The 9,309-nt window shown below is 37.5% G+C and overlaps 1 pseudogene; it reads right to left on the bottom strand.

Moving 5' to 3' along the window:
- Positions 1-943: 943 nt before the first annotated feature.
- LOC144580989 (large ribosomal subunit protein uL23 pseudogene) lies at positions 944-1,403 on the bottom strand (annotated as a pseudogene).
- Between the last annotated feature and the right edge of the window lie 7,906 nt (positions 1,404-9,309).

Raw genomic sequence — 9,309 nt, 5'->3', positions numbered from 1 at the left:
TCATACCTAACAAAATAAAAACTAGATTATTAATATCATCTAATCTGTATTCAAATTTTCCCTATTGTCTTAAATTTTTAAAAAAATTATTCTAAGTCTGGCCAGGCATGGTGGCACTTCTTATCTTATTTAAAAAAAGTTATTCTGAGTCTAAACAATATCTAATTAGATAATGTTATCAGCTTAATAGCAAAAGTTTTATAAATAATACTTGTAGCTATCATACAAGAGGGAGCAGGAAGGCCTTGGCATCAACTGTCACACCACACAACCTAATACTCCATAGTACACTGTTCTACATTGCTCTCCAGCTATATTAGAGTCTTAATTCCACAGCTAGATTGGAAGCTCTCTGAGGACAAAAACCATGATTCCTACTTCTCTGGATTCCCTACTGTGTCTGTCATAAATCTGAACAGACGGCGTTTGAATTTCTTAACGATATATTTACATCACAACACAATCTGGCTGATTAGATCCATTCAGATTTTTTTAAGTACAAACACAAAAATTAAGAATAGCACTACTCTTTTTCTGAAGTTTCTATATTGGTACTTCTCTTTAACACATGTCCTTGTTAGTTATTTCCTTTTTTTTTTTTTTCCTTGCTCTGTCACCCAGGCTGGAGTACAATGGCGTGATTTCTGCTCACTGCAACCTCTGCTTCCCAGATTCGAGCGATTCTCCCACCTCAGCCTCCCCAGTAAGTGGAATTACAGGCATATGCCAACACGCCTGGCTAATTTTTGTACTTTTAGTAGAGACTGGGTTTTGCCATGTTGTCCATGCTGGTCTCAAACTCGTGGCCTCAAGTGATCTGCCTGCCTCGGCCTTCCAAAGTGCTGGGATTACATGAGTGAGCCTCAGCACCCAGGCTTTGACCAAATTTTTGTTTATCGTGATAAGATACACATATATTTAGAATTAGCCAGCTGGACTCAGTTTAGATAATCCCAATTTTGTTGGCAACATCCAAAGCATTGTAATCAGGAGCCAGTCGAACATATGCCTTCTTCTCTCCATCAGGCCGAATCAGGGTGTTGACCTTGGCCACATCAATGTCACAGAGCTTCTTCACAGCCTGTTTGATCTGGTGCTTGTTGGCTTTAACATCCACAATGAATACAAGTGTGTTGTTGTCGTCTATCTTCTTCATGGCAGACTCAGTGGTCAGTGGAAACTTGATGATAGCATAGTGGTCAAGCTCGTTTCTCCCGGGGGCGCTCTTCTGAGGATATCTGGGCTGCCTCCAGAGTTGCAGTGTCTTGGGCCGTAGTATCTTTTCATGGCTGTGGACACCTATCAACATTGCTTTCTTGACCTTTAAAGCCTTTGCTTTGGCTTTGGCTTTAGGAGGGGCAGGAGCTTCCTTCTTCGCTTTCGGTGCCATCTTGTGAAAAGGCGACCAATTTTTAATCAGGTTTTTTTTTTATACCATTCTAAGAGTTCCTTATGTATTTTGGATAAATATATAAATTTCTTTATCTGACATGTCTTTTACAAGTAATTTCTCCCACTCTGTGGCTTGTCTTATGATTATTGACATAGTTGGATTAATACCTACCACATTTGTTGCTGTTGTTCTTTTTCGTTGTCTTTGTTCTTTTTTCCTAACTTTGTCTTCTACTTTTTTCTGCTTTTTGTGGACTTGAATATTTTTAAATTCTGTTTTCTTTTTTATTAGCATATCAATTATCCTTCTATTAACATTTTTTTCTAATTTTTAGTGGTTGCCATGGAGTTTGTAATATAAATTTACCACTAATCCAAGTCAACTTTCAAATAATACTCCATAGTTTCATGGGTAGTATAAGTACCATATAGTAACAAAATAATCCTAATTCCTGTCTCCTAACCCTTGTGTCACTGCTGTCATTCATATTACTTATATATAAGCAAATACATCCATAATTTAACACATTGTTGCTATTACTATTTTGAACAAACTATCATCTGGACCAATTAAGAGTAAGAAAAATACCTTATTTTATCTTCATTTATTCCTTCTCCAATATTCTTCCCTTCTTTATATAGATCCAAGTTTCTGACCTATTTCATTTTTCTTCTTTCTAAAGAATTTCTTTTAACATTTCTTGTGCAAATCTACTGGCACCAAACTCCCTCCATTTTTGTTTGTCTGAAAGACTTTTTCTCAATACTTTCAGTATTTAACTAATCTCTTCCTGCTTGCATACAAGGTTTCTAAGAAGTCAGATATAATTCTTATCTCCATTCCTTTATAGGTAAGGTATTTTTTTCTACTCTAGCATCTTTTATCATTTTTTCTTTATCTTTGATTTTCTGCAGTTAAAATATACTATACCTAAATGTAGTATTTGGGGAATTTATCCTGCTTGCTATTCTCTGAAATTACTACATCTGTGGTTAATCTGGAGACATTCTCTGTCAGTATTGGTTCAAATATTTCCTCTATTCTTTCCTCTTTCTTCCCTGTCTGGTGTTCTCATTATGTATCTGTTACATCTTTTGTAGTTTTCCCATATTTCTAGAATATTCTATGCTATTTTTTTAGTATTTTTAATCTTTGTTTTTCAGTTTGGAAGTCTCTTTTGTAATATTCCTAAGCTTAGCAATTCTTTCCCATGGTTCTAGAATATTCTATGCTTTTTTTAGTTTTTTTAATCTTTGTATTTCAGTTTGGAAGTCTCTTTTGTAATATTGATTCTACTAATAGGTCCATCAAAGACTTCATTTCTTTTACAGTGTTGTTTTATCTCTAGCACTTCTTTTCTGTTCTTTCTTAGAATTTCCATCTCTCTGTTTATATTGCTTATCTGTTCTTCTGTGTTTTCCACTTTATCTATCTATACTAATCACTAACTGTGATTAGTATGTTAATCACAGTTATTTTAAAACCATGGTCTAATAATTCCAGAATCCTTGCCGTATCTGAGTCTGATTCAGATACTTGCTCTGTCTCCTCAAACTGTGGTTTTTGTTTTTGTGTAACATGTGCCTTGTGATTTTTCTTATTGAGGGGCAGATACGATGTACATGCTAAAAGGAACTTCTATTATTAGGTCTTTAGTAATGTGATGTAAAGTGTAGCAGGGAAAGAGAGGAAACATACTATGCTCCTATAATATGGTCTCAGGCATTTAATGAGCTTATACCTCTGGGCTGTGAATGTCATAAGTGCTTTTCAATTTTTTTTCATGACTTAGATGGGACAGAATGGCTAGACTGGGCTGGAGTTGTGTATTTCTCTTCCTCTATGTGGAAGGTTAGATGGAACAGGAGTTGAGTATTTCCTTACCCTAGGCCAGTCAGGCTCTGAAAAAAATTCAGTACTTTAGGATCTGGTAAAATAATAATTTATCTTGAAGGCAGGCCTTGTTAAGAATAATAGAATGCTCTGTTATATCTCAAAATGATTACTTTTTTCCCCTTTCCCTGGTAGAAGCACAGAGGTTTTTTTCTCTTTCATCTACACTGTGAGAATGCAATTGTATTCTCAGAGGTAAAACTCACAAAAGTGTAACCCTAACCGTAACCCCCCAACATCATGACTGGTACTTCTGGTTACTTTATGGATTTCTGATCTGGTAAGTTATGATTCTCTATCTTCTCCTGCCTGTCTTTCCAATTTTAGAAGTAGCACTTTGCCTTGTGACCTCACTTCGTTGGTAGACCTAAGAAGAGTTGTTGATTTTTCCATGTGTTCACTTTTTACTTTTTGTTAGAATGAAGTGGAGCCATACAAGCTCCTTATATGCTGGACTGGAAACCAGAAGTCCTGAATTTTTCATCACACTTATAAATAGACCTTAAGATATATTAATGTTCAAATCTATAGAGCACTGTTTTCTGTCTCTATAAGAAGACTACAGATTAAGTGATTCATAAAAAAATATATGTTTATTTAGCTCACAGTTATGGAGGCTAGGAAGTCCAAGAGCATGGTGCTGGTATCTGATGAGAGCCTCTTTGCTATGTTATAAATGCCAGAGGGAAACATATGGCAAGATGGTAAGAGAAAGCCAGAGAGAACTCACTTTTATAACAAAGCCTCTCACAAAAAAAAAAAATCCACTGCTGTGATGGCAACATTGATCCATTCACGAAGCAGAGACCTCATTAGTCCTCTCATGGGGGCAAAGGAATTAATTTTCCAACATATAAACTTTTGGGGGACACATTCAAACCATATCAAGCATACTACTATATTTTTATACTCTTCTTTCAGAGAGTGATGGATTTGCAAAGGCTGTATCCACACATGATATCAACATTCACAAGAAAACAATGTCATCACTAACTTCAGCATTCAGAAAGGACAAAATGAGACAGTATATAAAACTTTCGAAAATTCCATAACAAATTCAGCATCCATTATGTATAGGTTCCCCAATACATTTTCCCTGATGCAAGGATACTTATTGATACTTGTTTTGTTACTTTCTTAATAGACAACAATGCTAAAGTTTTTCCACTGCTAGGCAAATCATGTATGAAACCTCCCTGACCTAGAGGCAGAGGGCTTAATATCAGGGGCCTTTCCCCACTGCTGAACAGTGGGATAGCAGAGCTTCAGTTAGGCTTTGCTCTTCAAAATGAAAAATGTTATTTCTGAATGGACTCATTGGGACTGATAGAAGACCCAGTAACTTCTTAGGTCTGAGTGCTTATAGAAAATGTTTTGCTTTCTATTGTTTTAGTTGCTTAGTTTCAATTAAACTTGCCACACGAGGCGAGATGATTGCTTTAGAGGCAGTCTCAGAAAATAGGTCACCCTCTATGTCAAGCTATCTTCCTCTCCAGAACTGCTTCAGACCACTCCCAGCAGACATGTTACATGTCTTTCTTTCAGCTAACTGATGGGAGCACTTCCTTCTGAGCCAGATGCTGTATTGTTAATTTGTTGGAAGATACGCTATTATTAGCAAGACTGGCCTTGCACAAAGATGGGGTAGGCAGCCTCTTGTGTTATTTCAGTGACAATGAGAAGGCACCCTTTGCCAAAAATATCTCTCCAGCCTGTTCTCTGGGGCTTAAAATCATTTAATGAGGACTTTGCATTCTCTTTCAGAATTAGAGATAAAGATGATAAATCAGATACTCTTGAGAGAGAGAACTGGACTCCCACAGCATTTGTCTCATATCTAAGTAATAGCACTTAACTATGTTGCTTTATAATTTATCTGTTTGTTTGTCTATCTGCCCCCACAAGGCTGTGAATTCCTTGAGGGCAGTGACCATGCCTCACTCATTTTTGACTCCTAAGACTTTTACAAGTGCCTGGCAGAAAACAAACACTCAGTAAACAAAATGACAAAAGAATGAATTACTGAATGAGAAAATTTGCATCTACCATGAAATCTAAAGGACTGAGAAGAAACTTTTTCTTAGTAATAAGGATGAAAAGGGAAACAAATGTGCTATCAGAGCCCCAGAAGAGGCATAAGGAGAGAATAAAGATAGTCCTAACTATAGAAAGCCCACTGTTAAAGAGATTGTCGTCTCTTCGTGATTCAGGGCTGCTTCATTTATTTACTTTGCAAGATACATCTGTGGTATTTAGCTTAAGAAAAAAGTAAAACCACTGTCAAAATGTTTCATTTCTAAAGAAGGCAGAAAGATCTAGCTCAGTTTGCCTCCACAGATTAGGCTTTTTTACCCCTTTAGGAAATTAGCCCTCACTGTAGGAAGTGATTTGTGAGCAGCCTCACAGAAGATACATTAAAGTCCTAACTTTTATAAAATGAAAACTTGTCCAAAGTCCAGGTCTATAATGGGGAAATTAAAAACCCAGCCTGACTGATTCATTTTTATGTTTTGTCTTTAAAACAAGATGTGTGCTGTGCAAATGATCCAATTATAATAGATAAGTGCATGATATTTTTACACAAAGAAAAAAAATCCAATCCATTAATTTTTCAGCTCTTAAGGCCAGGTGCAGTGGCTCATGCCTGTAATCCCAGCACTTTGGGAGGCTGTGGGAGGCCGAGGCACGCGGATCACCTGAGGTCAGGAGTTCAAGACCAGCCTGGCCAACATGGTGAAAACCTGTCTCTACTAAAAATACAAAAACTAGCCTGTAATCCTAAGCACTATTTGACTACTTCTTTTGACACTTGTAAAATTCTCAGTCTCCAGACTAAGAATTTGCATTTCTAACAAGTTCCCAAGTGCTGCAGCCCCACCTGCTCCCAGGACCACACTTTGAGAATAATTGTATCAGGAAATAACAACCTCTTCATCTACTTCCCAATGTGTTTGACTTAAGACAAACAAAAGTCACAGAACAAAATTCACCAAAAATCAAAAAAGTAGGCCGAAACTTTCATATAGAATGCTCTTTCATTTCTATCTGTTAAAACCAAACTGCAGTAAATGTCGAAGCACTTCTCTATTTACTGGATTGAAAATACAGCTTTTCTGTTTTCCAGTTCTTCTTTCAACTTAGCTAGGTCCCCCAATTAAGATGGAATAGGTGGCCTCAGAGAGTCATCATTAAAAAAAAAAAAAAAAAACTAATGTAATCCTAGAGTGAAAAATGAGAACCTAAGAATGGTTAATAGCATATTTCTGTTCGGTCTTAGTAGAAGCTCCTAGTAGAAATGAAATCTTTCAAAGGAAGCCCTTCTTCATTCCAGATGCTAAACCAAGCCCTTTTTCTACTCAATTGATTCCTGTTGTCCAACATTCATCCAAACAAGAATATTGAAAGAGTAGGGCTGGGCACAGTGGTTTATGCCTATAACCCAAGCATTTTGGGAGGCTGAGGGGGGTAGATCACCTGAGGTCAAGAGTTCAAGACCAGCCTGGCCACCATGGTGAAACCCTGTCTCCACTAAAAATACAAAAATTAGTCATGCATGGTGGTGCACACCTGTAATCCCAGCTACTCAGGAGAATGAAGCATGAGAATCCCTTAAACCTAGGAGACAGAGGTTGCAGTGAGCCAAGATCGTGCCATTGCACTCCAGCTTGGGTGAATGAGCAAGACTCCATCTGAAAAAATAAAATAATAGCAGGGCGTGGTGGCCAGTGCCTATAATCCCAGCTACTTGGGAGGCTGAGGCAGGAGAATCACTTGAATCTGGGAGGCAGAGATTGAAGTAAGCCAAGATTGTGCCACTGCACTCCAGCCTGGGTGACAGAGCTAGGCCTCATTTCAAAAAAATAAATAAACAAAAAAATTTTTTGAGTAAAAATAAAATAATAAATTTTCAGCCTTTAAAAACTACCAAATAGTTTATTCATTTTGCAAGTAGATCGATTAACTACCTGCCATGTGATAGGCTCTGAGCTAAGTGCTGAGAATAGTGAAGATGACCAACAAGGTTGTGTCCCACCACAAACAATCTTGACCCATCTATAATTTCCAGTCCCTGTGTAAACTTGATACTTCCTGAGCCTGGTTCAGAAGGTTGAGAGGGTGGTTGAAACAACTGTCAGGAATGTCTATGGCATACATCACTTGTTAAAAGCCATTAAAAAAGCCATGTTTTTTAATACAGTTGTTGTATAAAAATAGATGCCATAAATTGGCTACGTCAGTAGGAATCAGCCTTGCCTGGAGGTCCTTGAGAAACTCTTTAAGCAGAAGAACCTCTGGATATGTGCTAGGTATCTAGATTCTAGTCCTGGCTATAACTTCCTGTGATATATAAAACAAATCAATTAAACTCACTCTCTCTCCCTCTCTCTCTCTCTCTCTCTCCCCCTCCCTCCCTCCCTCCCTTAGGGAATCTTGCTCTGTCGCCCAGGCTGGAGTGCAATGGCAAAATCTTAGCTCACTGCAACCTCTACCTCCCAGGCTCAAGCGATTCTTCTGCCTTAGCCTCCCAAGTAGCTGAGATTACACGCACATGCCCCCACACCCGGCTAATTTGTTGGTATTTTTAGTAGAGATGGGATTTTACCATGTTGCCCAGGCTGGTCTTGAACTCGACCTCAGGTGATCCACCCGCCTCAGCCTCCCAAAGTGTTGTGATTACAGGTGTGAGCCACTGAACCCAGGCTATATACTCATTCCTTTAAAGGCAAGATGAGAATTATCTTCTCTGCTATTTCTATACCATGAAATGATTTTGATAATAAGATTTAAATTAATAAATGACAATAATTATAGTGAACATTTGGACACACCATGTACTAGATGTGTGCTAAGCATTTTTATAGATTCATTTAATGTGTTCAGCTGTATGAGATTATTCCTATTTTCAATTAGGTTACAAGTAGATAACCTAGTTCAGAGAGGCTAGGTGGCTGTCTCAAGATCACACACTTAACTGGGGGATGAAATTCAAAATCAGATCTGTCTGATTTCAGAGTCCAACCTGAATGTGAAAGTATATATATATATGGCTAGACTATTGAGCACATTATATTGGAATTAGATATTAATGCCTTAGCATGAACTAATAATAATTTATTATATTTTGAGCTCCGGAACCTGATGGAAAAATGAGTTAATCATATTCTGCTTGGTATTCTAGACCTATCCTCCCTCCCTAAACCTACTCTAAACTAACTATCATTGGAATATCCGATCATAAAATTCACACTAAGATATTACTGCCTGATAACAGTTTACTATGTTTTCCTTCTCAGGGTCATTTAATTAAAACAGGAGGCATGAACCAATAGGAGTTGTGAAGAAGGCATTTTTTAGACTTAGGAGCATCCTTTAACACTCTTTATTACATTAATGGGCAATCACTTAGTCTATGGACAGAACCAACACTGTAAAGCTTCACTGTAGTTATTTTTGTAAGCTGGGACAAATAATACAGACCAAAATCTGGAAACAAAGTTAGAAGTCTGGTATTCCAGAGCCATGCCTAGTCTGTTTATATAAGAAACATTTCTTGAGCATCTTCTATATCCGAGGCATTTTTACATGCAGGGTTTCACTTAATGCTCACAGCCACACTGCAAGACAGGCATTATTATGCCTAATTTTGTAAATGCATTAACTAAGAATTTGGAAAGTTAGATAATTTCTCCAAAGTAACACAGCTAATAAATAAACATATGAAAATCATGAGTACTCTGGCATGTATGGCTGGCATCTGAGCCAAAAGTTATTTCTCACTCTTTCTCTCCTAACAATTCCCAACATTATTCTAGCAACAATCTGTTCAGGCCTAGAGGATGTATCATAAATTATTTAAGCCAGCAATGGCAATGCTGTACCCCTTTGCCAGTGACTGAAATTCATCTAGGGCATCTGAGAAAGGCTTAGGAATAAAAGGCTCTTTTGGTACCACTGATGCCCTCTTGGGTCCTGCTTTGGATATGGTATTGTGATGATGTGATATGTGGAGCTACAGCAGCTAT

This window comes from Callithrix jacchus, chromosome X (assembly GCF_049354715.1).
Source record: "Callithrix jacchus isolate 240 chromosome X, calJac240_pri, whole genome shotgun sequence".
In the NCBI taxonomy this organism is placed as follows: Eukaryota; Metazoa; Chordata; class Mammalia; order Primates; family Cebidae; genus Callithrix; species Callithrix jacchus.
This window is presented reverse-complemented; position numbering and strand designations above follow the sequence as displayed.